The sequence below is a fragment of the Vulpes vulpes genome, chromosome 15 (genome assembly GCF_048418805.1).
Source record: "Vulpes vulpes isolate BD-2025 chromosome 15, VulVul3, whole genome shotgun sequence".
Taxonomy (NCBI): Eukaryota; Metazoa; Chordata; class Mammalia; order Carnivora; family Canidae; genus Vulpes; species Vulpes vulpes.
Window position 1 is genome coordinate 48153074 of NC_132794.1, and position 13926 is coordinate 48166999.

Below are 13926 nucleotides of genomic sequence, written 5' to 3' on the forward strand. Positions count from 1 at the left end.
GTCCTTGTTTGTCTGATTTATTTTGTAAACATTTGTAGGGTTTTTAAAAAAATTTTTTTAAAGATTTATTTACTTAGTTATTCATGATAGACACAGAGAAAGAGAGAAGAGAGGCAGAGACACAGGAGGAGGGAAAAGTAGGCTCCATGCCAGGAGCCCATGCGGGACTCAATCCCGGGACTCCAGGATCGCGTCCTGGGCCAAAGGCAGGCGCTAAACTGCTGAGCCACACAGGGATCCCCGGGTTTTTTAAATTTTTTAAAGATTTTATTTATTTATTCATGAAAGACACAGAGGAAGAGACATAGGCAGAGGGAGAAGCAGGCCCCCTGCACAGAGCATGATGTGGGACTCATTGGATCCCAGAACTCCCAGAACTCCGTGATCATTCCCTGAGCCAGTGCGCAACCGCTGAGCCACCCAGGTGTCCCAATATTTGCAGTTTTAAAAATGTTATGTTTAGCAATGAACTGCTAATGTTTTTACATGTTTATATTTGTGACCATGGTATAGTACACACTATTTTACTTGTGAGTATATCTTACCCAAAAAAAAAAATTGGATTTTTTTTTAAGTTTTATTTACTTATGTAATCTCTACACCCAACATGGTACTAGAATTCACAACTCTGAGATCGAGAATCGTATGTTCTTCTGACTGAACCAGCCAGGCACCCCTATTTTTCAAGACTTTTCCTACTTTTCCTGTTGGTCTTATGTTGTTGAAGGTAATTCAAAGTAAGATGATATACATGGTTTTGAGTATAAGTATTTACATCAGATTTGGAGTACAACTGCTTTTAAATACAGATGTTCTGTGTAGAATCATTTTATGGCTGTAAAAACTTGGAGTACATTATTTGCATAATAGAAAATGGACATGTGTACCTTTTTTTTAGAAGGAAAGCATGCAAGGGGGAGTGGGAGGAGGAGGAAGGAGCAGAGGAAGAGAGAGAATCCTAAGCGGACTGCACAACCAGCGTGGAGCCCAACATAAGGCTCATTTTAATGACCCTGAGATCATGACCTGAGCGAAATCAAGAGTCAGATGTCCTAACCAATTGATCCACCTAAGTAAGCATCCCTAGATACGAATATCTCTTATTCTATAACACAAGCTTTTATATAAATATAACTTTTGTATTATAGTTAAATATTTTTTTCTGACTATTGCTGCTGTTTTGATGACAGTACTGAATTTGGTGTTATGGTTGGACATTTTCTTGTAGACAGTGTGTAATCTAAAATATGATTTCTGTGTGTTTTTAAATATCATTCTTAAAAGTAAGCTCATGCAGAACTACCTGTCTTAACCTTGCTGTTTTAAATTTATTTTGTATTTCCAGGGATTCTCTGTTGTCTCCTGGAGTAGGTAGTCCTCCTTTTATCCAGCCATTTTCCCTATTCTTGAAATGTGGATCTCTCTTCTCTACACATTTTTACCTCCATGATTTGGATCAGAAAAGGCTGCTTTTCTTTTTGTTCCACTTCTCAGATTCAACCTTGAGAAGCTCCTAGGATGCAATTGTCTTGCTCAGTTCTCCAAGAAGAAAGAAGCAACTGACCTGCTTGTTCTGCTTTTTTGCCTAATTATAAAGAAATTATTTTGGAAGCTGAAGCTGATGTTAAATTTGAAACCGGTGCTTTTAGATGTTGGTGTTTGTGAATTCTTTACCTTTTGTTCCAAACAAGAAGACTAAATAAATAGCAAGTATGGATGACATCAGGTTTTGTTTTTTTTTTAATGTCTTCTAGTTTCAGCTACTGTCATAAGCACAGTTGAGTCTGCAAGGAGTAAATTCAAAATGTGCGTTCTAATATGAAATGAAAGAGATGGTTAAAAACTACAGATATTAAATATCTCAATCTTGACTCATCCTGTGAAGTACATTTGCTGGAAACGAACAAAGGTCCAATTTTGCAGTAAAACCTTTGATGTGACAAAGAAGCATAAAGACAAGATAATGTGAGGTTAACAGAATCTCTGTAAAATACACATCTTTACATGTGTAAATCTACATTTTGGACAAGAAGAGGGATTTTTCTCCTAGAGAAGGAAGTTGTTGGCTTCTATCTCAGAAGTCTTTGGACATTTTTAAATGATTTTTCATTTTCCTAAGGAAGGATCACATTGTACATTTGCTAACTCTATGAATGCATGCTTGGGTTTACTGAAAGGTTGGAAAAGGGAAACAAAACAGCTAGTTTCAAGTCCAGGTGGAACCCTGTTCACCTCCCTCAGATGAGAGAGGCTGCTATATTGCAAATAACTTCATTCTTTTTTTGGACTCTTACATGTATTTGAGACTTGGTTTTCCATGCTGCGAAGGCAGGAACAAATGTGGCTTAAGTGGTTTTTCTGTCCAGAAAATATGGCAGATCCTCTAGTATGACCTGCCTTCAACTTTGGGCATGGAAGAAGGGGAGGGGAGTTTCCAGTGAAAAAGAAGCAAAAATGCCTTATGCAGCTCGATCTGACTTCGTGGCATTTTATATTCTGTAGCTCCAGTTTTCTAAAAACATAACGTTTTTCCTTTGACCCAAGATGGGTACTTGGATGTTTGGTTTATTTTTCCAAGTGAGGTGTAATGTTAGACTATAAAGGCTGGGACTCAGGTAACTTTCCCCAGTTGGAACTGAACTTTCTCATCAAAGAGTGGACTTCATTCGCAATGTTCCCAAATTTGTAGTTGATTTAGAAGAAATTCAGGGTCTAGAAAAAAACCTTGAACAAGAAAAATAGTTCAATAAAATGTGGATTTTCTTTCTTCCCCTTAAAACTTACACCATGTGATGAACAGACTATAGTGTAAAGCTATTCTTGCTTCCAAATCAACAGAGGACCAGAGTATATGCATTGTCAGATCTTTACATAAAAGGAAAGAAACTTTGAGTCTTTGTGAGAAAGAATTTGAAACTTCTTAGGTGTAATTAAGAACAAATTATCTTAGATCATATCTGTGATTTAGGGAATTTGCCTAGGGTCATACATGATGTGATGCTAAAAACTTAGGGCAGATTTACCAAAATTTAGAAATGATAAAAACAGCCCAAAATGGAAATTGTTGAGCACTCTTAATGATTGGTTAAATTGGTCAACCTATTTGAATGGACATAAAGCTTTTTAGTAAAATAATTATATAATATAGATATAATTTCCTTTGAGGGAAAATACTGAGTCGTGAAGCATAGAAGTAACTGGATAAAGGTAACTTAAATTTTACTCTAAGTAACTTCTCTGCCAACTTCCTGATATTTTCTTTTACTGTTTTAGAATTTGTTAAAGACAGAAAGGAACCTACATACATGAGTCCTATTGGTAGGTTGAGAATTTATATTCTCAATTGTCTTTTACCCATCTTCCTCATATCCCTTTTGCAGTGTTTTTGGGTAGGATCATTTGGCAGGGAATAGGGACTTCATACTGTCAGTACCAGTGAAACCAACTCTGGTGCATTTGTTTGAATATGTATCAGACTCATCTTCTCCAGTTGCTTTTTATTTTTTATTTCATAGCTATAATAACCACTGTTGAATTCTCTCGTTGAAGTTGTTCTTTGTATCTTTAATGGTTGTCACCAGATAGTATCTAACAAAATATGTATACGCCAGGGTGTACTGACCCAGTGTTTACTTAATACGCCTACGTTTTTCCCCCTCGTCTATTTTGTCCCCTTCTTGATGAGAAAAGCTATAATTTTAGGCAGGACTACACCTCAGTCAGTAGCTGTGCCTACTTCTCTTTGCTCATCTATGTCAGCTGGCAGTTTTTCTTTTAAAAAGTTAAATAAAAACGGGATATGTGCAATAGAAATATATATATGTATATTTTAATACTTGTGGACAAATGTTACAAGTTGTTTAAGAACAACAAAATCACCAATGTCTTCCATTTTGAGATGTGTATAGTTTTGTAAGCATTAGTGCTTGGTAGCATATTGTAGTGCCATGTTAGGGATTAGTTAGTGCATGAGCCTAGTAATAATTTAAACTTCAGGATGAATTATTGATAATAACCAATAGTGTAAAATGAGTGGAAATTGAGACTTTTTCTTTTTTCATAAATATCTGAATCATTATACTCTCCCTGGGGAAAGGAGATTAAGGCCAAAAAGACTTATTTATGAATAGAACTGTAGGATCACAGTGTGAGATATTGTGTTTGAGGATAAGCTTTCTCTGAGGTAGCTGGAAACCAGCTGCCTTCGTGTCTTATGAAACCTCAAATCAAAATGAGGCCCCATTTCATGATTCTGCTTGCTCTCTTAGTTTGAAGTATTGTTTTTATGCTGTTTTCACATTGTGTGTCTTGTAGGTTTATTATTTAATACACTCCTTTTGCATCAAGAAATTATTTTTTATTTTGCATGTCTTACTGAGATGCTATGTTAGTCTAGTCGAGTATTATTTTTCTATCCGCAGACCATTTATGTTTCCTATTTGCAGCATGCTAATTGTTAAGGAAAAACACTGATCAGTAGTTCTGTGTACTATATTAATTTGTCACAGGCTTTTCCTATTTCATGATCTAATTGTGTGTTGATAGGATTCCAGACCTTTTCACGAGAATTGGAATGTAGCTAGATGGAGCCGATGCAGGTTATCATGTAATAACTATCTATTTTGCTTGGTTATAGTAAGCCACTTCAGCACTCACTTTTTTCTGTGTAGACATAAAAGTTGTTTTGTTCTGAAAGCATAAGATAGCTTTCTGTGGAAAAGAAATTCCTACCTCTAAAAGCTGCCTTGAGAACTTGAAACGGGCAGTTTTCTGAGGTGATTTTTAAATCTCAGTATTAGGAGAGTTCAGGATTTATTGAAAGAGATTGTATAGTTACTATGATATGAAATGCAAAACTAATGTGGTATGTCTCCTGTACAGAAGCAAGCTTAAACAAATAGACTCTGCAGCAGCAGATATCCAGGGACCCAGGTTTAGATTTTCATAGTGTACTTAAAGTAGTTGTACTCTTGGCTCAAGTAGTTTAGTGCCTGGGAGAATCCATTTCCAAAAAGCATTTAAACATTTAAAAAAATACCTCTGAAAAGGTAATGAATGCAAAATAGCACAGTATATAGGAAAAGATACTTCCTATTGCAAAAAAATAAATAAAAGCCATAAAATGAATAATAATTTTCAAGAGGTAGAATTTTAGTAGCAATAACAGTTTTGCATATATAGTACATTGTATTAGCAAAGTTGTACAGTAGAATAAATATTACTACTTGAGTTTGGTGAAGCTCTGTGATGTGACCAACAGAGTTGCACAAAAGGAAGAAGATGTTTTAGGCAAAGAACATAAAAGGTACTTTTAAAACTGAATGTATGTGAATATATCATTGTGTGAGAAATAGCAACTTTTGTGTAAGTTTAAAGGTTAGATACCCTATTTGTTTCCTATAGCAGAGGGTTAGAGCCATTGAATGAAATTTTTCTAGTGGTTAACCTGGAAACAAATGTACTCCTACTGATGTAGCCCCACTGAAGCTATCATGTGGGGATTTTGCTTATGATACTCTTTTCAGCAATAGGCATTTACAGAGTAGCACACTCTGTCACCTTTTCTTTTCTCCTTTAGTTTTTTTTTTTCTGGGTGCATTTTCAAAAGTTTGTTGTGTGTGTATGTTTGGGTTAAAAACAAACCAAGAACTTGAATAGCTGGCTTTTCCTTATGCCTGTGGTTCGTTTAGGGGAGTTAGAATTTAACAATGTAAAGCAAAGGATTGAAGGGAATAGCCAAAGACAGTATGTTGATTTTTTTTAAACCTTGCCTGATGTAGCTATGCTGAGGATTTTGGTCTCTGACTCTTTATCTTAATAAGAGCCCAGCAAACTAGTTTCTTGATCTGAGGAATCACATACCTCACATCAGGATGTAGTAGAATGGAAGCTGACTTCTTGCTCCCTTTTACCTTGTGTTCATTTTGGCCATTTAGCACCTTGAAGGTCCCTGAAAAGATTGGGTCTATATTCCCTTGTTTTTCAAGGGTAAAAACTAAAAATGGTATGGATTTAAGAAAATAGTGCCTCTTGAATAGTTAATTCTTATATGTCAACTCCAGAGGATAGGGAGAAGGCTATGAAATTGATTATAGCTCCTCTTTAAATGTCCTACGCCATCAGTTGGTGTTAGAGACATTGGAATAACCAAGCAATATTTAGTCATCTGCAAGATCATGAGGACACCGCTGTGTATTATAGTGATGTCAACAATTTAGTTACTTAAAACAAAGACTACCCCTTAACAGCCACGTTAACAATTGTAAATGTTAAAATGTGCTACAAGTTTTTGTAGTCTCTAAGTACGCGGTTATTATTTTTCAATGTTGTCTCATGTTTACTTTTTGTGTACCTGTGATATGCAAAAGATGAAGAGACCCTTGGCCTCGAGGAGTTTACATTCTCATGGTGCTGCTGGTGCAAGCAAATTATTTCTAGTTTATTCAGAACATTGCTTGGCTATTAACCATATGCTATGTGGAAGAATCCCTTGGCCAATAGTTTTCAAAAGCAGAAGTCTATGCGAAATTTCAGGGCATTGATTTTGAGTTTACATTATATTAGCTGTGCTGTTCATAAACTCCTTTTCCCCGGGGGCTGTGCAGATAAAGGTTATTAATGTGAATCACAAACCATTCTGCCTAAGAGCATCTTCACCATCCCTGTGCCACCTATGCTCTTCTATGCTATAGCTGTCAATAAATGGCCAAGAAAACTTACTGCTCCAAAACGCTGTACATCTCTCAATTTTCTCTTTCCCAGAGTTTTTACATCACTCTCTACCCAAAAGGGGCAGGATTTGCAATTAAGCCTTTTGGTACTGATTTTAACCTCTTTATGTGTGACTTTTGTACCTCTATTCTGAAGCAGCATTGTGATGTGGAGCACCTGCCCTGCCTGCATTTCTAAGCAATCACTTTATTAACCAACATTTTCAGTTGAAACTTTGCATGTATACTTGTTATTTCCCCTAATTCCTCTGAATCAAGGGGTCTTTTCTGCATGTTTATTAAAACTGAGTCTGAATGCAAGCAATAGTGGCAGGCCCAGACGTCTTGATTTTAGAGTACTAATATTCTAATGCATGATTGAAAATGTCCAGTGTTATGTGGTGACTAGTAGATACATACACATATACATACATATATATACATATGTATATATGTGTATACATATATATGTATGTACATACGTATATACATATATATGTATATATACATGTTTATTAATGAAGCAATAGAAACTTAAACCAATAGCCTGAATTTACTGTTTGGATTATTAGTTTTCATTTTCTAATTAAAGATTATCTTAACTTCCATTGAAATGGGAGCTAGAAGATAAAAGGGGCAACCACAAGACATTCAAACTGTCAGGAATAGAGAACATGACAGTGCTCACCCTCTAACCTCTTGCCTGGTTCCCTTATTCCCCTAGCATGTTTAAAAACAAAACAAAGGCACAAACTAAGCATGTTGAATAAATAAATAAGCTGCTATGGCTATAATAATCAGAAAGGTGCAGAGTTTCAGAAGAGGTAGGAAAGTAGGGAATTACCAGTGAAGAGTATATAAAATAACTAAGTATGGGGTTTGTCTGATAAAATTTATGTGGCTTGTTTGGATCTCTTAAAACTAGTGTCTTGGAAATGAATGGAAACAATATGGACATTATTTCTGATATTCCAGGATTTTCAGATAACCAGCCAACTCTTCTGGATGGTACTGGTACTGACCAGCCATAAAGTTCGTTCCCCGCAGCAAAGGAGACTGCATTATTTTTTGGAAACTGCTAAAAATACAAGTCTATAGTTTGGATTCTCTTTTGTTACTGTATCATATAAATGTTTTGTGTTTTTTAATCTTATAGCCAGGGCCTTATCCATGATATTTTGCTCAGACTGCGTAATTTGTTGCCTAAAGCTTTTAATGCCAGGTAAACAGAAGCAGGTTTTCCCATTTTGAAAAAAATGCCATTTATTTTACTTGATGAAGAAAATAGATCAGTGTATTGTAGTAGCTTAAAATTTTTGAGAAGATTCCTGACTTTGAAATAACCCTTTTAAGTACAAATGATCATGACAAATAGTGTACAAATGGAATTCCTACATGAGTGGCCTAAACAGAAGAGAATTCAGAGTTAGACTAGATGATTCTCACTAGGCCCCTCCCAGGTTTTATGTTACATGATTGAAAAATAATTTTTTTTGAGAGACACAAACAAAGGCAGAGGGAGAAGCAGGCTCCCCACGGGGAGCCTGATGAGGGACTTGATGCCAGAACTCCGGGATCACACCCTGAGCCACCCAGGCGTCCCGAAAAATAAATTTTTAAAAGTCATTTTAACTTGTTTTCTTTGCTGTAGGATTTCACTCCAAACACCTTTGGGATTGTTTTAAGTGTAAATGGTAACTTTACAGTAGTTCAGAACTGAAGTAGACTTACAGTCATTGCAGTGTTTAGACTCCACTTAAGTACAGGAAGTAAAATACTATATCTCATATGTGAATTTTCTCTGCCACTTACTGATTACATCCGCCAACTAATGAAACCAGTAAAGATAGAATAAGAGTTTCTCTCTGTTCCCATTATTCCACAAAAGCATATAGTTTAAATACCAAACAAACATCACAGATTTCTCTAGGAATTTTTACTTCTCAACCTCCTTTAAAATCAAAAGAATTATAAGGTTACTGACAATTTTCAAAAGGTTTTATCTCCTTTGGTGATAGTTTGCCATGCCATCAATTTTCCTCTTTCCAGGGGTAAAAATGGTATTCTGAGTAATACATTATCACCAGTCCTTAATAGTGATAGTCTTGGCACTTACCTTAAAACCACCCATCGAGGGGGAAAAAAAAAAAACAAACACCCATCGCTTACAGAGTCACAGTGTGATTCACCTGTTTTTATTTATTGTCCTATAAGTACAGTTGTTGCTGTTTGTACTTGCTGTTCTGCATTTTTTCACTGCACCATTGGTACATAATGTTAAGAATTTCATTGAATGTTTATAAGTATTACAAAAGGCAGCTTTTTAATCTATGCATCCTTGGGATTTCAGAAATTTTATTCTTTGATGTAAAAGGGGACTGCTGTACAAGTTGGAAACTCTGCACCTGTGTGTGTGTGTGTGTGTGTATATATACATACATATATATATATATATATTTTGGCAATAAAGCAGCATGGGCTGAGAATGCACTGAAACTTCACTGTGTTACTCATTACTTGGATTGGGTAATTTCTAATCATGCAGTAAGTTACTGAGATGGGAAGAGCCAAGGCAGAGACCTGGACTGAGGTAGGCTCCAGATAGCAGAAAAGACCAAAGATTTGGGTGTTGATACCAAGTTGTAGCAGTTTCTGCTGTAGTCCAAGGAAACTGGCAGCCATCTGAACAAAGAGGCATTCCATTTAAACTTAGGTATTCCCACCTTTAGAGCCAACCTTATGCTAGGTAATTAGCAAAATGTTTAGTTTCTGGTAAGAAAATAGCTAAGTACAGTAATAGTACTAATAAAACCATTGCAGGGAATCCTTCCTATCTGAAATATATAAAGCATTTTAAATGCTTTTACATTGAATATTTAAATATTAGCTAAATTAATTAAAGAGGCTTATTAACACGGAGATCATTGGGTGGTAGCCTGTGTGGCTGAGTCAGTTAAGCATCTGACACTTGATTTCAGCTCAGGTCTTGATCTCAGGGTTGTGAGTAAGCTCCACTCTGGGGGTGGAACCTACTTAAAAAAAAAAAAAGTTCCTTTTTGATTCAGGGGAAAGTTATGTCAAGTTTAAAGTAAGAAAGTAGACCTTAAAAAAAAAAAGCAGATCTTATAAACTTCCTTGGGATTGGCTATCCTCAAATGGAGAAGAACCTAAGCTACGTCATTTTTGTGGTATAATCACTAATCTAATAGTTCTCCCTGTGATTTATGACCATTCATTTAGTGCACACTGATATACTCCAATCCCAGGTACTGTGCTAGATGTTAGGGTTACAAAAATGGAGATAGTCTTTACTGTTAACTCAGGAGCTTAAAAGTTTACAACTCAGGAGGAATTTCAATATGCAGTTTTATTCTTATGACTACAGAATTTTGAAAATACTGTATTCAACATATATACAATGCTAAATGGTATCACATTGGAGCAAAGTAGACAGTATCTTAATATAAATCATTGATGTTTGTTAGGCTTTCATAGGAACTTTTTAAAGATTTTGTTTATTCGTGGGAGACAGAGAGAGAGGCAGGCTCCATGCAGGGGGCCCGATGTGGGACTCAACCCCAGGACACCAGGATCACACCCTGGGTATGAAAGCAAGCACTCCATCGTTGAGCCATCCAGGCGTCCCTCATAGGAACTCTTATACCACCCAAAGAGCCAACCATTTATAATATCAGTGTAACATTTATGGGAGAGAAAATCAAGACTGTAAATGCACATACATGCCTTTGACTTTCCCACTTTAGGACACACTCTTACAGAAATACCAGTACAGATTTGCAAAGATAGGTACAAGGGTCCAATACAAGAATGGTTAGGTTTGGATACATTCACATCACTAAATCATACAGGTCTTAAATAAAATAGTTTGCATATGGGCTGGTGTGGAAAGTTGTGATATTTATTGTGTGAAATGCAGGTTGCAGAATACTGTGAAAGATAAAGCTTTGTTTTATGTCTAATACATGAACATCCACATGCATAAAGATATTTTTTGAGCACCTAGTATGTGCTAAGCACTGCTGTAATTACATTAGATGTATTTCTTAATTTATTGAATCTTCACTACAGCCCTGTTTTTTAAAGATTTATTTAAGTAATCCCTACAGTCATTGTGGGGGCTGGAGATCAAGAGTCACATGGTCTTCTGAGCCAACCAGGCACCCCTGGCTTTTTTTTTTTCTTTTAAACAGAATAAGCCTGAATTTCTCAAAAAAGCTTCATTTTTTTAAAAAAGATTTATTCATGAGAGACACAGAGGCAGAGATAAAGGCAGAGGGAGAAGCAGGCTCCACGCAGGGAGCCTGACATGGGACTCGATCCCAAGTCTCCAGAATATGGCCCTGGGCTGAAGGCAGCGCTGAACCGCTGAGCCACCCGGGCTGCCCCAAGCTTCAGTTTTTAATTTAGCTTTCTGACGCTGTGCTTGTGCTTTCAACACTTTCACAATGATTTTCCGCTCCTCAATAAGGAAAGCATACTTGATCCCATCATGAACACACACATGGAACCGCCACCCTAGGCCCTGCTGATACATTTTCTCATTGTAGAGAACCTAATAAGAATTGCAGGTCTCAGAGCATGTACTTTTTTTTTTTTAACGAGTTTTTTTTAGAGGTTTATTTTTTATTTTATTTATTTATTGATTGATTGATTGATTGATTTATGATAGTCACAGAGAGAGAGAGAGGCGCAGAGACACAGGCAGAGGGAGAAGCAGGCTCCATGCACTGGGAGCCCGTTGTGGGATTCGATCCCGGGTCTCCAGGATCGCGCCCTGGGCCAAAGGCAGGCGCCAAACCGCTGCGCCACCCAGTGATCCCTCACAGCATGTACTTCTTAAAGTCAGCCTAGGCACATGCTACAATGTGAATTTGGGGGCTTTCCCAATCTTCCTGGTATAAAGGTAAACGAGTCTATCACCAGGGTGATTCTATCACCAGCCTAGTTTTGTTGGAGGCTGTATTGTAGGACAGCCTTTGATAGTATGTCAAATGCTGGGACCATTCTGAATGCCTGTGGATGCCGTCCTCCCCAAAAGGAAAAAACCAACCCTAGTTTTTTGTTTTGTTTTTTAAGATTTTATTTATTTGACAGAGCCAGAAAGCAAAGCAAGAAGCCTGATGCAATGTAGGGCTCGATCCCAGGACCCTGAAATCATGACCTGAGCTGAAGGGAGATGCTTAACCAACTGAGCCACCCAGGCACCCCAAAACCAGCCCTAGTTTTAATTCCTATTTTGCACCCCAAAACCAGCCCTAGTTTTAATCCCTATTTTACAAGAAGTGTTGAAGTAAATTCTTCATGTTCATGGCTAGTATGATCCAAAACACAATGTGAATAGAAATAATTTGGCTCTAGAGCTTCCCAGCATGCTATCCTATGCCTCTCAAAGATGGAAAGGGAAGTGTACTTTACACCCTTTATTTTCTATTTATATCTGCAATTTTTTTTTCTAGAGTAAGCATTACTGTAATTTGTATTTAGGGGGAAAATATCTAAAGCCAGCCAGCTTAATTTGATGTTAAGTTTAAACATTTACTTTTTTTTTTTTTTTTTTTTTTTTTTAGATTTGAGAGAGAGCATGCCAGAGAAAGCATGAGCAGCGGGGAGAGGGAAAAGCAGGCTCCCAGCAGAGCCGGAGATGGGGCTCAGTCCCAGGACCCTGAGATCATGACCTGAGCCAAAGGCACATGTCAAGCATGTAATTTTCTATTGAACACTCTGCCAAATCAGCAAGTCCAGAGGTTACGAAAAATAGCTACATAAGAACATACCCACACACAAAAAAATCCCAGGATGATTTAATATAGTATTGATTTATTAGGTCCATTCTTTAGAAAATATGAGTTTTTCTAGTACTTTTTTCTTTTTAAGATTTTATTATTTATTTATTCATGATAGACACAGAAACAGAGACATAGGCAGAGGGAGAAGCAGGCTCCCTATAGGGAACCCAATGCAGGACTCGATCCCAGGACCCTGAGATCACCCGAGTCGAAGGGAGACACTTAACCACTGAGCCACTCAGGTTCCCTCTGATACTATTTGTTGCCAAAGATTTCACCCTTATTTATGGAATCAAATTTTGCAACTCAAAAGCATAGAGCAAATCAGAATTTTCTTGTTTAAAATATTTTTAAAGGGAAATGGCTTTATGCAATATAAAGTAGAAAGAATGGAAAGAACTTTAAAAATGGCTGCCAGCTACATCTGAACCAAGTCAACTTTTCTAGACACCACCACTTGGCTGTTTCTTGTCTGGATTGGGCTCTTGCCAGCACCTCAGTAGTCTGCTTGCTTTTCTGCCCCTATAAACCCCTTCTCCACAAGACAACCATAGCAAGGTTCTACAAAAGTGAAACCAAGGCTTCCATTGTTCTTGGGATAAAAACAAACATCCAGGGGGCATCTGAATGGCTCAGCAGAGGAGCATCTGCCTTCAGCTCAGGGTGTGATCTGGGGGGTCCCAGATGGAGTCCTGCATCCAGCTCCACATAGGGAGCCTGCTTCTCCCTCTGCCTGTCTCTGTGTCTCTCATGAATAAATCAATAAAATCTTAACATCATCCAATAAGTCCTTGTACCCTCTGGTTTCTGGCCACTAGTTCACCTCCTGCAGGCCTTCTTTTAAGGGCCTCTCCACGGGTCCTCCTCCATTCCCTAATTAACTCCTAGTCTTTCAGACCACTGCTGAAATCCCACTTCCTCAGAGCAGCCTTTCCAACCCCAGGAGTCCGGTAGCTGCTTCATGTGCTGGTAGCTCTAGGTCTCTTTTCTTCAAAACCTTTACTATAGTAATAATTTCACATGTATTCATGTGGTTGTTTGAACGTCCACCTCTAATGAGATTAAAAGCTCTGTGCAGGTAGAGAGTGGCTCTTTTTGCTTACCTTTTATCCCCAAAGTTAGTAGACTTTTATTAAATGAATGATATGACAAGGTACTGAGTGTAAGTGGTATAAAGCAAAATATGAAAAAACAGCATTTTGGTGAATCTTTTATCATTTCTCTCATTATTACCTGGGTAGGCTCAGTTTAGAAATGAAAGATAAATTGTATATTTTCCAGTTAACTTACTGAATATTACCTACAGAGTATGTTTGTACCTATATTGCATGTAAGAAAAAAAATGTTTTCTGTCTTCATCATCACAACTGCTCCATGTAGGAATAAAGTAGTCAACATGAAATACAACT

The 13926-nt window shown here is 37.2% G+C and overlaps 1 protein-coding gene across 11 annotated transcripts in view; it reads left to right on the forward strand.

The window, feature by feature from the left end:
* NUSAP1 (nucleolar and spindle associated protein 1) overlaps positions 1 to 13926 on the forward strand; it is a 78542-nt gene that overhangs the window by 8438 nt on the left and 56178 nt on the right. For 2 of the 11 annotated variants that reach the window (XR_003234998.2, XR_003235000.2), the window contains exons 3-4: positions 899 to 1073; positions 1346 to 9206. The exons of 1 other annotated variant lie outside the window; for it this stretch is intronic. The gene's annotated coding sequence lies outside the window, so the exon portion shown is untranslated. Of the gene's footprint in view, positions 1 to 898; positions 1074 to 1345; positions 9207 to 12298; positions 13925 to 13926 lie in introns of those variants that run through there. 8 more of the 11 variants (XR_003234999.2, XR_011997343.1, XR_011997342.1 and 5 more) reach the window with 6 other exon arrangements.